The sequence below is a fragment of the Rhinopithecus roxellana genome, chromosome 1 (genome assembly GCF_007565055.1).
Source record: "Rhinopithecus roxellana isolate Shanxi Qingling chromosome 1, ASM756505v1, whole genome shotgun sequence".
Classification (NCBI taxonomy): Eukaryota; Metazoa; Chordata; class Mammalia; order Primates; family Cercopithecidae; genus Rhinopithecus; species Rhinopithecus roxellana.
Window position 1 is genome coordinate 69,084,524 of NC_044549.1, and position 24,175 is coordinate 69,108,698.

The following is a 24,175-nucleotide window of genomic DNA, read 5'->3' on the forward strand; positions in this document are numbered from 1 at the left end:
TCTTTATATGTATTTTTTGGTTATTTCTCTGTCTCAACTGTCAGTATTTATATTTTGTTTATTTTTCTTTTGGGATGGGGTTTCATTTTTATGGATTTATATAATCTTGTTATATATTAATGATATTAACTTTCTGCCAATCACATATCTTATACATATGTGTTTTTATTTTTGTGACTTTTGTGGTGGGATTTTTTTGTTTTGCCATGTTCAAGTTTGTAACTTTCGCATAGTCAAATCATTCTTTATAATTTCCTGACTTTCCCCCAATATAAAACCCATCTTTTAGATGATCTTCTACTACTTAATTTTTTTAACTAATCTAGAACTTTTTTTGGTTATGTTTTTCAGAATAAAAAGCTAATTTTCTAAACATCATTCACTGAAAAGTCTCCTAATATTTCATTCTCTGAAACACTAAATGCTAGAAGTCTGATGCCACATTGATTTTTTACTGTCTATAAGACCATTTTTTTTCCTGACTGTAAGACCATTCAGAAATTTTACCAAAATAAGGATACATTTATTTATTTGGCATTTGCAAAGCTTGGTCATTATTAAAAAAACAAAACAAAACAAAACCTTTCCTGTTCTTTTTTTAAACCTCAGATGTTTCCTTCTAATAGTTTTTTGAAAATAATTATTTCATTTTACTCTGTTCTCTTGACAATTTCTATTATCTAGAAGAAATATGATGTCGTGAAGCATTCCTCCATGTCAATTCTATTTCTCTCTCTCTTTTTTTTTTTTTTTTTTTTTTTTTTTTTTTTTTTTTTTTGAGACGGAGTCTCGCTCTGTCACCCAGGCTGGAGTGCAGTGGCCAGATCTCAGCTCACTGCAAGCTCCGCCTCCCGGGTTCACGCCATTCTCCTGCCTCAGCCTCCCGAGTAGCTGGGACTACAGGCGCCGCCACCTCGCCCGGCTAGTTTTTTGTAGTTTTTAGTAGAGACGGGGTTTCACCGTGTTAGCCAGGATGGTCTCGATCTCCTGACCTCGTGATCCGCCCGTCTCGGCCTCCCAAAGTGCTGGGGATTACAGGCTTGAGCCACCGCGCCCGGCCTCTCTTTTTTTTTTGAGACTGAAGTCTCGCTCTGTTGCCCACGCTCCAGTGCAGTGGCGCGATCTCAGATCACTGCAAGCTCGGCCTCCCGGGTTCACTCCATTCTCCTGTCTCAGCCTCCCGAGTAACTGGGACTACAAGCACCCGCCACCACGCCCAACTTTTTTTTTTTTTTTTTTTTTTTTTTTGTATTTTTAGTAAAGACACGGTTTCACCATGTTAGCCAGGATGGTTTCAATCTCCTGACCTCGTGATCCGCCCACCTCGGCCTCCCAAAGTGCTGGGATTACAGGCATGAGCCACCGCGCCCAGCCCCTCCATGTCAATTCTATTTCTAAAAGTTTACATATAAACTTTTAAGTATTATTACCAGAAAAAGTTTATGCACATAGATGACTATGTTATCATTTGTACTCATAAGAGAGAAATCTCTAAATATTCAGTACTGTCTTTCAGCCAGTAAATAAAATATGGGTATGAAGAGCTAAGAGTAATATAAGAAAATACTTTTGTTTCAATGTTCTGAGCAAAAAGAAGATGCACACTTGTGTGTAGTAAGATTCCCGTGGCCAGGCACGGTGGCTCACGTCTGTAATCCTAGCACTCTGGGAGGCAGAGGCGGGCAGATTACAAGGTCAGGAGATCGAGACCATCCTGGCTAACACAGTGAAACCCCGTCTCTACTAAAAAAGACAAAAAATTTAGCAGGGCATGGTGGTGGGCACCTGTAGTCCTAGCTACTTGGGAGGTTGAGGCAGGAGAGTGGCATGAACCCGAGAGGTGGAGCTTGCAGTGAGCCGAGAACGCGCCACTGCATTCTGGCCTGGGCAACAGAGCAAGACTCCGATGCCAAAAAAAGATTCCCATTACATCAAATGGTCACAAAAACTATGCAAGAAAATACACCACACCCTTAACAGTTATTACTGGGATGTGAGATTATGGATGACCCTTTTTATTTTCTAAGTGTTTTTTGGCATGCTTTTATAATGGGAAACTAATCAATACTCTTCCTTTAAAGCTAATCATAAGTATCAAATCAGGATCAATGATGCCTAGGAGTTAGGGAAAGCAACCGTAAAGATCCAGGAAAGGCTCCATCCAAGCTGACACTTGTAGTGAGAACAGATGGAAAAGATGGGTCTGGTAGGACTGCAGAGCCATGCAAGGAAGTAAAGAATGAAATTTGGAAGCACAACCCTGAAAATTGCTTCAGCATCTTACAGATGTGACCTTCAACTGCACAGAGAGCTTGTTTCTTCTCTTTTAGAGCTTTAACATTCTATGGCTCATCATTTCATTTTTATTTTCACCTCGGGCAAAGAGAATTTCTCTTAACAGTTTTTCTTATATTTTATACAATGTTAGGGCTTTTACCAAAAGAATATAAAATGGCATGGATGAGATTGCAAAAAGTTATTTGATATTAGTGTTTTTTTTTATCTTTTATTAATAAGGAAAAGATTATATTTGGTTTTTTTCATTTTTCATGTGTTTCATTTATTTTTCACAAAAAGTTCTAAAACCTGTTTAACCATCTCTTGTTAGAATACCAAATCTCTTAAGTTTAAGTAATAAACAGCTTTTCCTCTGCTTGAAAATTATTTACAATTATTAGTGATGTCTTTGATCAGAATAAAAACTAATTTTTTATTTCATTATCTTCTTGTATTAGCACTCTAATATACAGTCGAATGACAAAAACTCAATGTCAAATAGTGTAAGATACAGTAATATGTTGGTCCAGATTCCCAAACTTCCAGAAGGACAAGGGATGGAAACAAGGACTCAGACACCATTGGCACACTTCTCTCCATCTCTTTTTCTCCTTCTTCAGCATGGCAGCTTTACTGCCTCAGTCCATAAACATCCTCCCTCACCTTACATAAAGGGGTATGCTAATAAAGTTCTGGCCAGAGAAGAAAAGACTCTTTTCTGACAATTCCTTTTAGAAGAGAACTGAGGAAGGACCTTCATTAGCCTAGCTTGGGTCATGTGCCCATCTGTATTAGTCTGTTTTTGCACTGCTATAAAGAAATACCTGAGGCTAGGTAATTTATAAAGAAAAGAGGTCTAATCGGCTCATGATTCTGCAGGCTGTACAAGGAAACATGGCAACATCTGCACGGCTTCTAGGGAGGATTCAGGAAACGTATAATCATGGCAGAAGGCAGAGGAGGAAGCCAACACTTCACATGGCCAGAGCAGGAGGAAGAGAGAAAGTGGGAAGGAGTCATACCCTTTTAAATGACAAGATCTCATGAGAACTCACCATGCAATGACAGCACCAAGAGGGATGGTGTTAAAGCATGAGAAACCATCCCCATGATCCAATCACCTCCTACCAGGCCCCATCTCCAACATTAGGGATTACAATTCAACATGAGATTTGGGTGTGGACACAGATCTAAACCATATCACCATCCTGAAGCCAATACCCTCTCAATTGGTATATGGGTATAACAGGTGACCAGTCTTGTTCTCGCCTATGGATGGGGGCCTTTTTTTTTTTTTTAAGAAGAAGAGGGGAGTAAGGGAGGATTGAACACACAAAAACAATAAAAGGATTTTGTATTTTCAACAGCAAAAGTGAGTTTTAGTTTCTCTTGGATTCTCCTAAACATGTTTGAAAAGATGATAGATTTGGGTTCAGATGTAGGAATACTTGGGTAAATACACCATCCTGTAGATCGTAGGAACATTTCCAGAAAATCTGTTTGCAAAATAAGTATATGTCAAAGCATTTTACATTTGTACTAAAGAGCTAATATTTGATAGATGTTCAGATTATTCCACTATAAAACATTGACTCAAATTCTTTATGGAGAGACACCTCTGTAATTGGCACGTCTCCCAGGTTACCAAACTAGGAACCAACTTACCAAAACAGTTTCCGAAGTAGGCTACATGTGCCCAGAGCAGTTTTGATTCAGCAGATATGAAACCACTCAGAATCTAAAGATAAGGTTCAAATGGCCAAAATTAAAATTTTATGTTAGAAAAACAAATTCCTTGAATATAATTTGCCATGATCGTGTTTTCTAAGATTTGCTCAAAATCCTCAAGGACTAGGGATCTGTCTTTCATGAGAATCTGGGACTCTGTTGGTACTGTCTCAGGTTGCTTCCAGAAAGCATTAAGTGTTGTGACTAGGTCTTTGATCAAGATGGTCTGTCTGCCAGGCTGTCAGCATCAGGAACACATTTCCCAGTGTGAACAGCCAAACAGTCAGTGATGCAGGCAAAAAGCACTCCTAATAGATCACATTCTCAAGTGAGTTGTACCTTTTTCTGGCTCAGAAAAGCCTGTGAGGCTATTTCTGTCCCCTTCTCCATGTTCAAATTGAAAAGAGAATTAACTACGTTAGGCCAGTGCACTTGCACGTGGGGAGTCCTTAAGCAAGAGGACTTTCTGCATCATCTTTTCCTTCCAGTGTATTTAGGAGCCTAAATGTTTATTGGGCTATTCTAACAAATCTCTTCAAAAGATGTGTTACTACCTAGACGATATGATGAGAAATGATAGCCACTGCTTCTTAAACAGAAAAACAAAGCTAAGAGAATACAAGTGCTTTGACATGTTGTGGTTTCAAATTGAGAACTTCGTAAGTGGGAAAAGTCAATAAAAATAATGAGTCTGCCAGGGAGAAGACGATATATACAGGTTTATAAAGTAATATCTATTATGCAGAAATTAAACACCCTATATTCTGAAAGGGTAGGAAACTGGCTAGTATATGTAAATAATACTGGGAAACTTCTGCTTCCTCCCAAGATGGGAATAACAGGGACTGCGTTTACTCTCCTGCTGAAACTAGTTAAAAAACTGGATAAAATACATGAAGGTGGTTTTTGAGACCCTGAACATCAAGCAATGAAGGACAATAATCTCTGAAAGGCAGGGGAAAAAAAATGAGGTGAGCCCTATCATTATGCTACCTTACTGCCTGCGAGAGTTTCCAGGCTGCAACACAAGATGGGGAAACCCAGGGAAAGCTTGCTGGACATCCCGGGTTAAGGACATGGAGCTGAGATTTCAGGGAGACCAAGATAACTAGAGTTCTCAAGGCAGCATACTGAAGAGGAGAGAGCTGTACAGAGAGAGAACTGTGGGGATCTGCAATGGGCCCCTCTTGAGTATAGCAGAGTTCCAGTCCGTACATGTATGTGAGGGAACTACCTCCCTAAGGCTTCTGGAAGAACCCCCAGAAGAATTCAAGGAGAGATTCCTCACGGCTCACAAGGGGCTGAGAACAGAGTCAGTTTCTATTGATCACACGGGTTACTCCCAGATCAGTGATATACTATGAGAAGTACAAGCAGAGGAATATTTTGTTTTATCTGGTATTGACATCAAATCCTTACCCAAAATGTCAAAGACCTGCTTTATAAGTATTAATATTATCAGAAAATGGAAACAGGCCCGTATCTGCAGTCAGGAGAAATGGGGCTATTTTTATGGGCCAGGGACTTGATCATCTTCCCAGGCTTACAACTCAATAGAGAATTCTCAGCTAATACAAAGCACAATCTATGGTTTTGATTCTCAATCCAACCATTTTTGTTTACTCAATGTTGTTTCTTCCTAGCAGTGTGATCTGTGCTAAGACAACAAAGTAGTCAATGTTGCATTTTCTCTTATCTGAGCATTATAATGGCCATCTGCAGTGTTGAAAGAGATTTGGGGAAGCTGCTTTGTGGGCTTCTGTGGCAATGCCACTTTCAAAACTTCAGAACTATACAACTATGCGAACACAAACACATTTTTGCAGAACCCACTACAGTGAGTACCAGGGCCCATTTATCTTCCCGTCAGAATCAAAGAAGCCAGCTTTATTCTGACTCCTAATGGTGAGGTAGGGGCCACATGACTAGGTTTTGGCCAGTAGAATGTTTGCTCTCCAAGGTGTGAACCATAAATTATTTCTCTGCATGATCCACTTCTCTCTTTGTCTTTCGTGGTGACTTTGCAGCTACATTTTTTTTGTTTGTTTTTAGTTTTTTTGTTTGTTTGTTTTGAGAGGCAGTCTCACTCTGTTGCCAGGCTGGAGTGCGGTAGCGCAAACTCGACTCACTGCAACCTCCACCTCCCGGGTTCAAGCAATTCTCCTGCCTCAGCCTCCCGAGTAGCTGGGACTATATGTGCCCGCCACCAAGCCCGGCTAATTTTTTTGTATTTTTTAATGGAGATGGGGTTTTACCATGTTGGCCAGGATGGTCTCAATTTCTTGACCTCACGATCCACCCACCTCGGCCTCCCAAAGTGCTGGGATTACAGGCATGAGTGCAGCTACATTTTTAACATGTCTGTGTCACAAGGGGGACAAGCTGGGCTCCTGAGTCACTCTGTGGAGAAGAGACTTTCCCCTGTACCCTGTGAACTACATTGAAGAGTCATGTCAGCTACTGATAAACTTTTATTATGTTAAAACACCAAAATTTTAGAGCCATTTACATAACAGAAAGCCCTTCTAATAAACCTATCTACACTGTATTAGAGCAAATGGTGAAGTGTATCAGTTAGTGTTTGTGTGTGTGGGGGGGGAATTTTTATATATTATCTGGTAAAATTGGCAAAGATTAATGATTTAATTTCTGTAGAACTCCAAGGATTTTTTTAGAAAATATAATGGTCATTTTATTCTTAAAGCTTGGTTTAAGCTTTGGGGTAGCAATTCTGATTTTATACTTTAATTGGGGAGGGGGGCCCCTACGAAGGACAAATATGATCTGCCCTTTTTCATCATCTATCTAAAGCTTTTGAAAAATTTATGTAACCTATAGGCCTCTTATCTTTCATTTTTCAAAAGATAACTTCTCACTTGGAACAAGGATGATTTGGAGCTCACACTGTGAGAAGTTCACCGAGACCATTTTTTATTGAATGCTGAGCACTTAGTGATCTGAGAATAGAGACACTTTCTCCAAGTTGGGTAGAAACGACCTTGCAAACAATTTAAAGAGTCAAATAAGAAAAACAATGGGTTAAATTTTTGCTTGAATTAAGTTATTTCAATAAATTACTCACATAAATGTAACTGGGTTTCATACGGTTTCATACACTGTTTCACTCCATTGTTAGTCTTATAGTGGCAGTGCAGGGTTTTTTCTTCTTCTTTCCTCAATTCCCCTTTCTCCTCTCAAGGTTAAGTATAAAACAGAAAACAAATACTATTTCACAGTGGCAGCTTCAGAATTTCTATAGAAGAGGGCACAGCGGCTGCAGTCTGGTTGGAAAAGGGGCCAGGGAACTTGTCATCAATGGTATTCACTTCACAAGGATACTATACTTATGTTTAAATTAAAGGAAATCTAAAAACAGCAAAGTTTATTAAAGATGCTTTTATTCATGTCATATTGGAAAATTTGTGTTTATAAACATTTATTTTTCTTTAGGATACCTTGGAGAAATAGGATTTTTTTTTAATTTTTTTTTATTATTATACTTTAAGTTCTAGGGTACATATGCATAACGTGCAGGTTTGTTACATATGTATACTTGTGCCATGTTGGTGTGCTGCACCCATCAACTCGTCAGCACCCATCAATTCGTCATTTATATCAGGTATAACTCCCAATGCAATCCCTCCCCCCTCCCCCCTCCCCATGATAGGCCCCAGTGTGTGATGTTCCCCTTCCCGAGTCCAAGTGATGTCATTGTTCAGTTCCCACCTATGAGTGAGAACATGTGGTGTTTGGTTTTCTGTTCTTGTGATAGTTTGCTAAGAATGATGGTTTCCAGCTACATCCATGTCCCTACAAAGGACGCAAACTCATCCTTTTTTATGGCTGCATAATATTCCATGGTGTATATGTGCCACATTTTCTTAATCCAGTCTGTCACAGATGGACATTTGGGTTGATTCCAAGTCTTTGCTATTGTGAATAGTGCCACAATAAACATACGTGTGCATGTGTCTTTATAGCAGCATGATTTATAATCCTTTGGGTATATACCCAGTAGTGGGATGGCTGGGTCATATGGTACATCTAGTTCTAGATCCTTGAGGAATCGCCATGCTGTTTTCCATAACGGTTGAACTAGTTTACAATCCCACCAACAGTGTAAAAGTGTTCCTATTTCTCCACATCCTCTCCAGCACCTGTTGTTTCCCGACTTTTTAATGATTGCCATTCTAACTGGTGTGAGATGGTATCTCATTGTGGTTTTGATTTGCATTTCTCTGATGGCCAGTGATGATGAGCATTTTTTCATGTGTCTGTTGGCTATATGAATGTCTTCTTTTGAGAAATGTCTGCTCATATCCTTTGCCCACTTTTGGATGGGGTTGTTTATTTTTTTTTTTTGTAAATTTGTTTGAGTTCTTTGTAGATTCTGGATATTAGCCCTTTGTCAGATGAGTAGATTGCAAAACTTTTCTCCCATTCTGTAGGTTGCCTGTTCACTCTGATGGTAGTTTCTTTTGCTGTGCAGAAGCTCTTTAGTTTAATCATATCCCATTTGTCAATTTTGACTTTTGCTGCCGTTGCTTTTGGTGTTTTAGACGTGAAGTCCTTGCCCATGCCTATGTCCTGAATGGTATTGCCTAGGTTTTCTTCTAGGGTTTTTATGGTATTAGGTCTAACATTTAAGTCTCTAATCCATCTCGAATAAATTTTCGTATAAGGAGTAAGGAAAGGATCCAGTTTCAGCTTTCTACTTATGGCTAGCCAATTTTCCCAGCACCATTTACTAAATAGGGAGTCCTTTCCCCATTTCTTGTTTCTCTCAGGTTTGTCAAAGATCAGATTGCTGTAGATGTGTGGTATTATTTCTGAGGACTCTGTTCTGTTCCGGTCTATATCTCTGTTTTGGTATCAGTACCATGCTGTTTTGGTTACTGTAGCCTTGTAGTATAGTTTGAAGTCAGGTGGCGTGATGCCTCCAGCTTTGTTCTTTTGACTTAGGATTGTCTTGGCAATGCGGGCTCTTTTTTGGTTCCATATGAACTTTAAAGCAGTTTTTTCCAATTCTGTGAAGAAACTCATTGGTAGCTTGATGGGGATGGCATTGAATCTATAAATAACCTTGGGCAGTATGGCCATTTTCACGATATTGATTCTTCCTATCCATGAGCATGGTATGTTCTTCCATTTGTTAGTGTCCTCTTTTATTTCACTGAGCAGTGGTTTGTAGTTCTCCTTGAAGAGGTCCTTGACATCCCTTGTAAGTTGGATTCCTAGGTATTTTATTCTCTTGGAAGCAATTGTGAATGGAAGTTCATTCATGATTTGGCTCTCTGTTACTGGTGTATAAGAATGCTTGTGATTTTTGCACATTAATTTTTTATCCTGAGACTTTGCTGAAGTTGCTTATCAGCTTAAGGAGATTTTGGGCTGAGACAATGGGGTTTTCTAAATATACAAGCATGTCATCTGCAAACAGGGACAATTTGACTTCTTCTTTTCCTAACTGGATACCCTTTATTTCTTTATCTTGCCTGATTGCCCTAGCCAGAACTTCCAACACTATGTTGAATAGGAGTGGTGAGATAGGGTATCCCTGTCTTGTGCCAGTTTTCAAAGGGAATTTTTCCAGTTTTTGCCCATTCAGTATGATATTGGCTGTGGGTTTGTCATTAATAGCTCTTATTATTTTGAGGTACGTTCCATCAATACCGAATTTATTGAGCGTTTTTAGCATGAAGAGCTGTTGAATTTTGTCAAAAGCCTTTTCTGCATCTATTGAGATAATCATGTGGTTCTTGTCTTTGGTTCTGTTCATATGCTGGATTACGTTTATTGATTTGTGAATGTTGAACCAGCCTTGCATCCCAGGGATGAAGCCCACTTGATCATGGTGGATAAGCTTTTTGATGTACTGCTGAATCTGGTTTGCCAGTATTTTATTGAGGATTTTTGCATGGATGTTCATCAGGGATATTGGTCTAAAATTTTCTTTTTTTGTTGTGTCTCTGCCAGGCTTTGGTATCAGGATGATGTTTGCTTCATAAAATGAGTTAGGGAGGATTCCCTCTTTTTCTATGGATTGGAATAGTTTCAGAAGGAATGGTACCAGCTCCTCTTTGTACCTCTGGTAGAATTCAGCTGTGAATCCATCTGGTCCTGGACTTTTTTTGGTTGGTAGGCTATTAATTATTGCAATTTCAGAGCCTGCTATTGGTCTATTCAGGGATTCAACTTCTTCCTAGCTTAGTCTTGGAAGAGTGTAAGTGTCCAGGAAATTATCCATTTCTTCTAGATTTTCTAGTTGATTTGCATAGAGGTGTTTATAGTATTCTCTGATGGTAGTTTGTATTTCTGTGGGATCCGTGGTGATATCCCCTTTATCATTTTTTATTGCGTCTATTTGATTCCTCTCTCTTTTCTTCTTTATTAGTCTTGCTAGCAGTCTGTCAATTTTGTTGATTTTTTCAAAAAACCAACTCCTGGATTCACTGATTTTTTGGAGGCTTTTTTGTGTCTCTATCTCCTTCAGTTCTGCTCTGATCTTAGTTATTTCTTGCCTTCTGCTAGCTTTTGAATGTGTTTGCTCTTGCTTCTCCAGTGCTTTTAATTGTGATGTTAGAGTGTCAATTTTAGTTCTTTCCAGCTTTCTCTTGTGGGCATTTAGTGCTATAAAGTTTCCTCTACACACTGCTTTAAATGTGTCCCAGAGATTCTGGTATGTTGTATCTTTGTTCTCATTGGTTTCAAAGAACATCTTTATTTCTGCCTTCATTTCGTTATGTACCCAGTAGTCATTCAGGAGCAGGTTGTTCAGTTTCCATGTAGTTGAGCGGTTTTGATTGAGTTTCTTAGTCCTGAGTTCTAGTTTGATTGCACTGTGGTCTGATAGACAGTTTGTTATAATTTCTGTTCTTTTACATTTGCTAAGGAGTGCTTTACTTCCAATTATGTGGTCAATTTTGGAATAAGTGCGATGTGGTGCTGAGAAGAATGTATATTCTGTTGATTTGGGGTGGAGAGTTCTATAGATGTCTATTAGGTCCGCTTGGTGCAGAGATGAGTTCAATTCCTGGATATCCTTGTTAACTTTCTGTCTCGTTGATCTGTCTAATGTTGACAGTGGAGTGTTGAAGTCTCCCATTATTATTGTATGGGAGTCTAAGTCTCTTTGTAAGCCTCTAAGGATTTGCTTTATGAATCTGGGTGCTCCTGTATTGGGTGCATATATATTTAGGATAGTTAGCTCTTCCTGTTGAATTGATCCCTTGACCATTATGTAATGGCCTTCTTTGTCTCTTTTGATCTTTGATGGTTTCAAGTCTGTTTTATCAGAGACTAGGATTGCAACCCCTGCTTTTTTTTGTTCTCCATTTGCTTGGTAGATCTTCCTCCATCCCTTTATTCTGAGCCTATGTATGTCTCTGCATGTGAGATGGGTCTCCTGAATACAGCAGACTGATGGGTCTTGACTCTTTATCCAGTTTGCCAGTCTGTGTCTTTTCATTGGAGCATTTAGTCCATTTACATTTAAGGTTAATATTGTTATGTGTGAACTTGATCCTGTCATTATGATATTAACTGGTTATTTTGCTCGTTAGTTGATGCAGTTTCTTCCTAGCCTCGATGGTCTTTACATTTTGGCATGTTTTTGCAATGGCTGGTACCGGTTGTTCCTTTCCATGTTTAGGGCTTCCTTCAGGGTCTCTTGTAAGGCAGGCCTGGTGGTGACAAAATCTTTAAGCATTTGCTTATCTGTAAAGGATTTTATTTCTCCTTCACTGATGAAACTTAGTTTGGCTGGATATGAAATTCTGGGTTGAAAATTCTTTTCTTTAAGAATGTTGAATATTGGCCCCCACTCTCTTCTGGCTTGTAGAGTTTCTGCCGAGAGGTCTGCTGTTAGTCTGATGGGCTTCCCTTTGTGGGTAACCCGACCTTTCTCTCTGGCTGCCCTTAAGATTTTTTCCTTCATTTCAACTTTGGTGAATCTGGCAATTATGTGTCTTGGAGTTGCTCTTCTCGAGGAGTATCTTTGTGGCGTTCTCTGTATTTCCTGAATTTGAATGTTGGCCTGCCTGAAGTAGGATATTTTTTAAGGATGAGGTGACAGGACTCCACAGCCACTGTTTCCTTGGCATTCCATTTAAAAATATTTACTAGATACTATACAATGGGCCAAGCATTGCTCTGGGCACTGGAGGAAGATACTGAACAAAACACACAAGAATCCATGCTTTCATGGAACTTCTTGCATACTTATGGGAGAGATGAGCAAAGAAAAATTACCTAAAATATATAGTATGCAATATAAATGCAATATAGGAGGCTTTGAGTCTGTGTACATACACACTAATACATATACTAAGTCTATGTTAGTATGTATACATGGCTTTATATATATGTCTTCGTATTATGTATGTTTTTATATATAAAAATCTTTATATACAAAAGGCACGTGTGTGTGTGTGTGTGTGTGTGTGTGTGTGTGTGTGTGTGTAACTTACTATAGAAAGGGGAAGGGTGAGAATATTGGAGGAGTGGAGGTGGAAAGGAGACAGTTTAGAGTTTTACACAGGATGACCAAGGCAGGTCTCAATGAGATATTTGAGTTAAGACCTGAAGGAAGAGATCTACCTGGAGAGATCATTGTAGGCAGTGTGCATAGTATGTGCAAGGGCCCTGAGGCAGGTGCTTAACCTGGTGTATTTGAGGTCAATATAGATTGAACAGTGTGAGGCAGAATGCAAACACTGCACATGCAGTCTGCTGAGGTCAGATCTACTGAGGTCAGACCACTGTGAAAAGACTACCTCTTCACTTTCCCCTTGACCCTGGGCCTGAGGCTGCCCAACTGGAGCTGAAGTATTGATGAAGACTAATGAAATAAAAGAAGGGTCCCTGAAGCAGATAACGGGTCATATGCTATCCAACACACTAGACCTGGGGGTGGGGGTTGGGGTGGGCTTCACCAGAGTCAAGAACTGAGGCTCTGGGCCAGCAAGGGCAATTGGGGCAGAAGAAACCCCCAGTGTAATACGGGAAAGGAGTTCAAACTCAACACCATCTCCTAGGGATCCAAGGAGTTAAAAAATATGCCTTAGAGAGTAAACTAAAAACCACTTCATAGAATCACAGAACCTCACAGAGGCTGAAGCAAACTTAAAAATCATCTAATCCAAATCATTAATTTTATAAAAGGGAAAACAGGCCTAGCCGAGGAAATTGATTCTGAGAGGTTAAATAACAAGTCTAAGATGACAGCCAGTTGGGAGCAAAATCAGGTTTTCTTGACTGCCATTTCAATGCCATTTCCTCTATCATTGTTTAGATGGCACTTCCTTAACGTGATTTTCTTTTAGATTCTATTCTGGAATGAATTGGTGCTTTAAAACAACATAAATGGCTATAGGCCATGTAATATGATACAAAGACTTTTGACTCAGTCCTAGGTTTACATCTCACTTCTAAAAGAATGACCTTACTAACTAGATAGGCTTGGGATATTATCACTTTCCTCCTGGGTTTGTTGAGGGAATTAAATGTGAACTGCTGGTTATATAGTAGGAATTCAGCAACATAAACTATTATGATGAGAAGACTCTAGACAGTCACTTATCTACAGAGGAATATCAGATTATGCACGATTTCCATAAACTAAACATTTCTCATCCCAGTTTGTGTAAAGTATATGAATTTTGGCCGGGCACGGTGGCTCAGTCCTGTAATCCCAGCACTTTGGAAGGCCGAGGCAAGTGGATCACTTGAGGTCAGGAGTTCGAGATCAGCCTGGCAAGCATGGCGAAACCCTGGCTCTACTAAAAATAAAAAAAAAAATAAGAGGGGGGCGGAGCAAGATGGCCGAATAGGAACAACTCCAGTCTCCAACTCCCAGCGCGAGCGACACAGAAGACCGGTGATTTCTGCATTTTCAACTGAGGTACTGGGGTCATCTCACTAGGGAGTGCCGGACAATCGGTGCTGGTCAGCTGCTGCAGCTTGACCAGCGAGAGCTGAAGCAGGGCGAGGCATCGCCTCACCTGGAAGCGCAAGGGGGAAGGGGATCCAGTTTCCTAGCCAGGGGAACTGAGACACACAACACCTGGAAAATCGGGTAACTCCCACCCCAATACTGCGCTGTAAGCATACAGGCATTCCAGGAGAATATATCCCACACCTGGCCGGGAGGGTCCCACGCCCACGAAGCCTCCCTCACTGCTAACACAGCAGTCTGCCGAGATCTATCCGCAAGGCAGCAGCGAGGCTGGGGGAGGGGCGCCCGCCATTGCTGAGGCTTAAGTAGGTAAACAAAGCCGCTGGGAAGCTCGAACTGGGTGGAGCTCACAGCAGCTCAAGGAAGCCTGCCTGTCTCTGTAGTCTCCACCTCTGGGGACAGCGCACAGCTGAAGACCAACAGGGGAAGTAGCGGGAGCCGGTGCAGACGCGAACGACTCTGTCTGACAGCTTTGGGGAGAGCCGCGGATCTCCCAACGCGGAGGTTGAGATCTGAGAACGGACAGACTGCCTGCTCAGGTGTGTCCCTGACCCCTGAGTAGCCTAGCTGGGAGAAATCCCCCACTAGGGGCAGTCTGACACCCCACACCTCACAGGGTGGAGTACACCCCTGAGAGGACACTTCCAAAGGAAGAATCAGACAGGTACACTCGCTGTTCAGCAATATTCTATCTTCGGCAACCTCTGCTGCTGATACCCAGGCAAACAGGGTCTGGAGTGGACCTCAAGCAATCTCCAACAGACCAACAGAGAGTCCTTCTGACTGTCAGAAGGAAAACTATCAAACAGGAAGGACACCTATACCAAAACCCCATCAGTTCGTCACCACCATCAAAGACCAGAGACAGATAAAACCACAAAGATGGGGAAGAAGCAGGGCAGAAAAGCTGGAAATTCAAAAAATAAGAGCGCATCTCCCCCTGCAAAGGAGCGCAGCCCATCACCAGCAACGGATCAAAGCTGGTCAGAGAATGACTTGGACGAGAGGAGAGAAGAAGGCTTCAGTCCATCAAACTTATCAGAGCTAAAGGAGGAATTACGTACCCAGCGCAAAGAAACTAAAAATCTTGAAAAAAGAGTGGAAGAATTGACAGCTAGACTCATTAATGCAGAGAAGATCATAAACGAAATGACAGAGATGAAAACCATGACAAGAGAAATACGTGACAAATGCACAAGCTTCAGTAACCGACTCGATCAACTGGAAGAAAGAGTATCAGCGATTGAAGATCAAATGAATGAAATGAAGCGAGAAGAGAAACCAAAAGAAAAAAGAAGAAAAAGAAATGAGCAAAGCCTGCAAGAAGTATGGGATTACGTAAAAAGACCAAATCTACGTCTGATTGGGGTGCCTGAAAGTGAGGGGGAAAATGGAACCAAGTTGGAAAACACTCTTCAGGATATCATCCAGGAGAACTTCCCCAACCTAGTAGGGCAGGCCAACATTCAAATTTAGGAAATACAGAGAACGCCACAAAGATACTCCTCGAGAAGAGCAACTCCAAGACACATAATTGCCAGATTCACCAAAGTTGAAATGAAGGAAAAAATCTTAAGGGCAGCCAGAGAGAAAGGTCGGGTCACCCACAAAGGGAAGCCCATCAGACTAACAGCAGATCTCTCGGCAGAAACTCTACAAGCCAGAAGAGAGTGGGGGCCAATATTCAACATTCTTAAAGAAAAGAATTTTCAACCCAGAATTTCATATCCAGCCAAACTAAGTTTCATAAGTGAAGGAGAAATAAAATCCTTTACAGATAAGCAAATGCTTAGAGATTTTGTCACCACCAGGCCTGCCTTACAAGAGACCCTGAAGGAAGCCCTAAACATGGAAAGGAACAACCGGTACCAGCCATCGCAAAAACTTGGCAAAATGTAAAGACCATCGAGGCTAGGAAGAAACTGCATCAACTAACGAGCAAAATAACCAGTTAATATCATAATGGCAGGATCAAGTTCACACATAACAATATTAACCTTAAATGTTAATGGACTAAATGCTCCAATTAAAAGACACAGACTGGCAAACTGGATAAAGAGTCAAGACCCATCAGTCTGCTGTATTCAGGAGACCCATCTCACATGCAGAGACATACATAGGCTCAAAATAAAGGGATGGAGGAAGATCTACCAAGCAAATGGAGAACAAAAAAAAGCAGGGGTTGCAATCCTAGTCTCTGATAAAACAGACTTTAAACCATCAAAGATCAAAAGAGACAAAGAAGGCCATTACATAATGGTAAAGGGATCAATTCAACAGGAAGAGCTAACTCTCCTAAATATATATGCACCCAATACAGGAGCACCCAGATTCATAAAGCAAGTCCTTAGAGACTTACAAAGAGACTTAGACTCCCATACAATAATAATGGGGGACTTCAACACTCCGCTGTCAACATTAGACAGATCAATGAGACAGAAAGTTAACAAGGATATCCAGGAATTGAACTCATCTCTGCACCAAGCGGACCTAATAGACATCTATAGAACTCTCCACCCCAAATCAACAGAATATACATTCTTCTCAGCACCACATCGCACTTATTCCAAAATTGACCACATAATTGGAAGTAAAGCACTCCTCAGCAAATGTAAAAGAACAGAAATTATAACAAACTGTCTCTCAGACCACAGTGCAATCAAACTAGAACTCAGGACTAAGAAACTCAATCAAAACCGCTCAACTACATGGAAACTGAACAACCTGCTCCTGAATGACTACTGGGTACATAACGAAATGAAAGCGGAAATAAAGATGTTCTTTGAAACCAATGAGAACAAAGATACAACATACCAGAATCTCTGGGACACATTTAAAGCAGTGTGTAGAGGGAAATTTATAGCACTAAATGCCCACAAGAGAAAGCAGGAAAGATCTAAAATTGACACTCTAACATCACAATTAAAAGAACTAGAGAGGCAAGAGCAATCACATTCAAAAGCTAGCAGAAGGCAAGAAATAACTAAGATCAGAGCAGAACTGAAGGAGATAGAGACACAAAAAACCCTCCAAAAAATCAATGAATCCAGGAGTTGGTTTTTTGAAAAGATCAACAAAATTGACAGACCGCTAGCAAGGCTAATAAAGAAAAAAAGAGAGAGGAATCAAATAGATGCAATAAAAAATGATAAAGGGGATATCACCACTGACCCCACAGAAATACAAACTACCATCAGAGAATACTACAAACGCCTCTACGCAAATCAACTAGAAAATCTAGAAGAAATGGATAATTTCCTGGACACTTACACTCTCCCAAGGCTAAACCAGGAAGAAGTTGAATCCCTGAATAGACCAATAGCAGGCTCTGAAATTGAGGCAACAATTAATAGCCTACCAACCAAAAAAAGTCCAGGACCAGATGGATTCACAGCTGAATTCTACCAGAGGTACAAGGAGGAGCTGGTACCATTCCTTCAGAAACTATTCCAATCAATAGAAAAAGAGGGAATCCTCCCTAACTCATTTTATGAGGCCAACATCATCCTGATACCAAAGCCTGGCAGAGACACAACAAAAAAAGAGAATTTTAGACCAATATCCCTGATGAACATTGATGCAAAAATCCTCAATAAAATACTGGCAAACCGGATTCAGCAGCACATCAAAAAGCTTATCCACCATGATCAAGTGGGCTTCATCCCTGGGATGCAAGGCTGGTTCAACATTCGCAAATCAATAAACGTAATCCAGCATATAAACAGAACCAAAGACAAGAACCACATGATTGTCTCAATAGATGCAGAAAAGGCTTTTGACAAAATTCAACAGCCCTTCATGCTAAAAACGCTCAATAAATTCGGTATTGATGGAACGTACCTCAAAATAATAAGAGCTATTTATGACAAACCCACAGCTAATATCATACTGAATGGGCAAAAACTGGAAAAATTCCCTTTGAAAACTGGCACAAGACAGGGATGCCCTCTCTCACCACTCCTATTCAACATAGTGTTGGAAGTTCTGGCTAGGGCAATCAGGCAAGAGAAAGAAATCAAGGGTATCCAGTTAGGAAAAGAAGAAGTCAAATTGTCCCTGTTTGCAGATGACATGATTGTATATTTAGAAAACCCCATCGTCTCAGCCCAAAATCTCCTTAAGCTGATAAGCAACTTCAGCAAAGTCTCAGGATACAAAATTAATGTGCAAAAATCACAAGCATTCTTATACACCAGCAACAGACAAGCAGAGAGCCAAATCAGGAATGAACTTCCATTCACAATTGCTTCAAAGAGAATAAAATACCTAGGAATCCAGCTTACAAGGGATGTAAAGGACCTCTTCAAGGAGAACTACAAACCACTGCTCAGTGAAATCAAAGAGGACACAAACAAATGGAAGAACATACCATGCTCATGGATAGGAAGAATCAATATCGTGAAAATGGCCATACTCCCCAAGGTTATTTATAGATTCAATGCCATCCCCATCAAGCTACCAATGAGTTTCTTCACAGAATTGGAAAAAACTGCTTTAAAGTTCATATGGAACCAAAAAAGAGCCCGCATTGCCAAGACAATCCTAAGTCAAAAGGACAAAGCTGGAGGCGTCACGCTACCTGACTTCAAACTATACTACAAGGCTACAGTAACCAAAACAGCATGGTACTGGTACCAAAACAGAGATATAGACCAATGGAACAGAACAGAGTCCTCAGAAATAATACCGCACATCTACAGCCATCTGATCTTTGACAAACCTGAGAGAAACAAGAAATGGGGAAAGGATTCCCTATTTAATAAATGGTGCTGGGAAAATTGGCTAGCCATAAGTAGAAAGCTGAAACTGGATCCTTTCCTTACCCCTTATACGAAGATTAATTCAAGATGGATTAGAGACTTAAATGTTAGACCTAATACCATAAAAACCCTAGAAGAAAATCTAGGTAGTACCATTCAGGACATAGGCATGGGCAAGGACTTCATGTCTAAAACACCAAAAGCAACGGCAGCAAAAGCCATAATTGACAAATGGGATCTAATTAAACTAAAGAGCTTTTGCACAGCAAAAGAAACTACCATCAGAGTGAACAGGCAACCTACAGAATGGGAGAAAATTTTTGCAACCTACTCATCTGACAAAGGGCTAATATCCAGAATCTACAAAGAACTCAAACAAATATACGAGAAAAAAACAAACAACCCCATCAAAAAGTGGGGAAAGGATATGAACAGACATTTCTCAAAAGAAGATATTCATACAGCCAACAGACACATGAAAAAATGCTCATCATCACTGGCCATCAGAGAAATGCAAATCAAAACCACAATGAGATACCATCTCACACCAGTTAGAATGGCAATCATTAAGAAGTCAGGAAACAACAGGTGTTGGAGAGGATGTGGAGAAATAGGAACACTTTTACACTGTTGGTGGGATTGTAAACTAGTTCAACCATTATGGAAAAGAGTATGGCAATTCCTCAAGGATCTAGAACTAGATGTACCATATGACCCAGCCATCCCACTACTGGGTATATACCCAAAGGATTATAAATTAGTCTACTACAAAGACACATGTACACGTATGTTTATTGCGGCACTATTCACAATAGCAAAGACTTGGAATCAACCCAAATGTCCATCTGTGACAGACTGGATTAAGAAAATGTGGCACATATACACCATGGAATACTATGCAGCCATAAAAAAGGATGAGTTTGCGTCCTTTGTAGGGACATGGATGCAGCTGGAAACCATCATTCTTAGCAAACTATCACAAGAAGAGAAAACCAAACACCGCATGTTCTCACTCATAGGTGGGAACTGAACAATGAGATCACTTGGACTCGGGAAGGGGAACATCACACACTGGGGTCTATCATGGGGAGGGGGGAGGGGGGAGGAGGGAGGGATTGCATTGGGGAGTTATACATGATATAAATGATGAATTGATGGGTGCTGACGAGTTGATGGGTGCAGCACACCAACATGGCATAAGTATACATATGTAACAAACCTGCACGTTATGCACATGTACCCTAGAACTTAAAGTATAATAAAAAATAAAAAAAAAATAAAATAAAATAAAAAAATAAAAAAATAAAAAAAATAAAAAATAAACCAGGCATGGTAGGAGGCTGAGGCAGAAGAATCGCTTGAATCTAGGAGGTGGAGGATGCAGTGAACGGACATTGCACCAGTGCACTCCAGCCTGGGTGACAGAGCAAGACTCCGTCTCAACAACAAAAAAAAGAGAAGTGCATGAATTTCTACAATGCCTTCCAAAAAATCTTGTGCAAATTGTTCATTAACCTCAGAATACATGGGAGAATCAGGAACACCAGCCTTGTAAGAGCATTGGAGGGCTTTTCTGTGGACACAGTCAAGCAGTGTTTTTAAAACTCCATTATAAGTCAACTCTTAGTGAAAGTACAGACGATCTCACCCATGTCCTATTAGATGGAGTGCAGGACTGGGACTCAGAGTAGATGCAATGAAGCTCTACAAATACCATCATGTTTCCAAGACAACGGTATGTGAAATGATGGTGGGGACTGCAATCGCCAGACTGGGGAAGCAAGTGTTTTAATACGGGAATCCATTATGGACTTATGAGCTGGGAGCTCTTCCCATCTAAATGCAGGACCAACACCATCACATTTTTGGGACAACGGTGTGTGAAATGATAGTCCTTGTTAAAACAGCTGGAGGGCAGAAGGAAACACTTTAAGGTAAAAAGCTTATTATAGGTTTAGGAGCTGTAAGCTTCACTTCCTCCAGGCAAGGACCTGCAGATGTCTGGAAGTTACAGTCCTATTTCTGTTCCTGCAGTCAAAAGTTTGAGGGCCACATACAAGTGCATGGACTCAGTGAAATGTGGGGCGACTTTTCCACAGATGCTAAGCCCTGCTTGCTTTCTGACCACCAGCCCTCAAGGCTCTGTGAATGGGACGTCAGTGATGCTCTGCAAAGTAATGATCTACCACATGCTTCTCAAAGAGTGTCACAAGGTTACTTTTCCCAAAAAATGTCTTCTCCATGCCAGCACAACAGTGCCTGAAATTTCAACATGTGATTCCTCTAGAGGAACCCTCCATTTATAAAACAGATGCTCCTCGACTTATGATGGAGTTACATTCTGATAAACTTGTTGTAAGTAAAAAATGCATTTAATGCATCTAACCTACCAAACATCACAGCTTAGCTGAGCCTACCTCAAATGTGCTCAGAACATTTACATTAGCCTATAGATGGGCAAAACACTCTGGCAACACAAAACACTGTAGAGTATCGGCTGCTTTCACTCATGATCGTGTGGCTAACTGGTAGCTGCAGCTCACTGCTGCTGCCCAGCACTGCAAGACAGTATCACACCACATATCCCTAGTGCAGGAAAAGATCCAAATTCAAAATTTGAAGTATGATTTCTACTGAATACATGTAACTCTGCATCATGGTAAAGGGAAAAAAAAATCATAAGTTGAACCATCTGTATAAACATACCCCTGAGAGGACTCCACCATTAGGCCACTTTCAACACAATGTGAATTAACCTATCAATGTGTGGTCCTGTACTACTTGAGATACATGGTCACAGACATTAACCTGCTTTACAGAGCTTGTCATGGCTGCAAGGACTCTGTAGAGAATGTTTTGAGATAGACCTTAAGAATTACTGGAATATGGGTGAACAGGAAAAAATGAGAGAGCAAGTGCCTTGGAAAGTGATTCTTTTCCTAGAATCAAGTCTCCACTTTTATTCACAAGATGTTTTATTTAAGGCTCCTTTTCATTTCAAAGTTAATTAAAATGGAAAATAATATAGTTTCCAAAGCTTTTCACAGAAACAAATCAGCCAGGAGTCTTTGGAAGATGTATTTTACTAGATCAAAACTTATTTTCTTCTCTTTAAACAGCCAAGTATAAAGACTGCTTGTAGAGTATAGAAGGCAAGATCAAAGTTATGTCTCACTTTGACTCAAACTTAAAGGCTTTTTGCATTCTCAGAAGCTGAGAACATTCCATTTTTCTGACTTGGAGGGCCTGGATTCAAGTTAGAAGCCATCTGTGCTCACTATAATATTCTGTCTCAGGCTGAATTTTGACCAAAATTTGATTCTACCTTAATAGCTGAACATTATGATGAAACCCTTGAAGATGAAAGGAGGTAGATTTCCTCCCAATGATTTATGTGTAAACTTGAGATTTATTGAGAGACAGTGGATTACTTGACACATTATCATAAACCACTAAGTTTATTGGAGAGTCCCCTGGTATCCTTGACACGATGGAAAGATATGACAAGTTCTAAGAAACAATCTCTGCCTTTAAGAAGTTGACAATCTCCTTGAATACACAGAAATTATTTATATGAAACAAATAAGAAAAAGAGGTATAAAGTATAACTAAGTGCTAAACTTGCATATGAACTTGAGCTATAGAGCAATTCACCAGGCATCAGTGGAGGGTAGGCTGATGAAAAAAATATTTTGAAGGAATCGCAGGAAGTGCCTGGTGAACCTGGGGTCTCAGAAAGGCTCTCCAGGTTGGGTGGGATTTAGACAGTGTGGAAAGCACAGGGCATTCCTCAGTGCAAAATGATCATGATAACCATAATGATTTAATGAAACCTACTGATGTGCAAGAGTGAAAGAACTCTCCCAGCAAACAAACATCACACAATGTGATGTAAAGGACTTGGAAGAGTGATGCACTTTAACTTTGGTAGATTAGAATGACAGGAACTGAAAAGGCAGACAGTAGGGAGAGTATGTTGAGGTTTTTCCAGGGACAGTAGATACCATACATGGAGAAAGTAGACTCTGTGTGAGAAAATGAGTGTTAGGGACTGCTGAAAATTGTGTGTGCCTATTCTAAAGGCATGCAAATGAAAAATAGATTAAAAAAGCATTTTGTGGATGAAAATGTTATGGGCTCATCACGAAATTCCAACAACATTCCTAACTCCTCTGGGTTATGTCTTAGTCTAATCTCCATTTTCACACACTCAGTATTAACAGTGACATTTTCCTGAGGACTCAACTTGCAACTTCCAGTGTCACCCCCTGACTTCTGTTTCTTCAGATGTCACTCCCACCCCTCCACCTCACCAAATTACACTGATGTTAAACCAAGGTGTTTTGTTCTCCAAAATGGCCCTGAGCATTTTGCTCTCTTCTCTTTACTCCTTTCTTTCCCTCTTTTGCAAGTATCCTTCCCCTCAAAGTCCTTCTCATTCTTTAAGGCTGCCATAGTTACAACTAAATTGTAAGTGGTAGAAACCCAACCTCCATGTGCTTAATTAAGACATGGAGACTGCTGGCTTAGGCCATCAGAAGTCCAGGGGTTGACCTGGCTCTCAGGACAGGAGTAACAATCTGCTCATTATTTCCCAGACTTGCCTAGCTCTATGTTTTTTGTTTTTTCAGTTTTTTGTTTTCTTATGGATTGGCCTCATTCTGTCTTTTTGCAACCATTCTTCTTTGCCTATGGATGGGCTGGGGAGCCAAGGGAAGTGTGGAGAGCAAAGCAGATCCAGGTTTACCTCATCCCAGCATAGTGACCCTGGAGGAGAGAACACACTTTCACCTGTTGCATCTAGAAATAGAAGGTCCCAGAAAATAACAACTGGTTGACCAGACTTGCATCATGTGCTATGGCACAATTACTCTGATAGGCAGGCATGGTCTGCATGGCCCTCTTCTTGCTGCCTTTTCTCCAGAGGCACCACAAGGAGTGGAAAAGGGTCAGAGGGAATTTACCAAAAGAGGGTGTAATGGGATACTTAGCAACCATAACAAACAACAACCATCAGTGTTGTCAGCCCTCTCTATAGCCTCTCCAGGAGGCAAGGCCACTTAACAGAATGAGCACAGACTGTATCAGGCAGCTTGGTTTCAAATTTCAGCTCTACTACTTCTTGATTGCATAAACTTGAGATAATTAAAAATGCTAGGAGCCTCAGTTTCTTCATCTGCTGAGTTGAGATGACAGTAGCTTCTTCTCCCCCTACACCAAATCTACTGTGAAAATTAAACGAAACAAAATTAAACAATCAGCCCAATTCACTGATAGAAATACAGGAACTGCTAAATATATAATTGCTGCTACTATGATGATGATCATCATCATTATTATTACAGTTAATATTACAACTGCTATTACTGCTTTCTTCAGTTCTTCATTCTCCTTATTTCTTATGCCCCAAGCCAAAAACAGATCTTGCACTTTTTGGCTTGGGGTTTGTCTACCT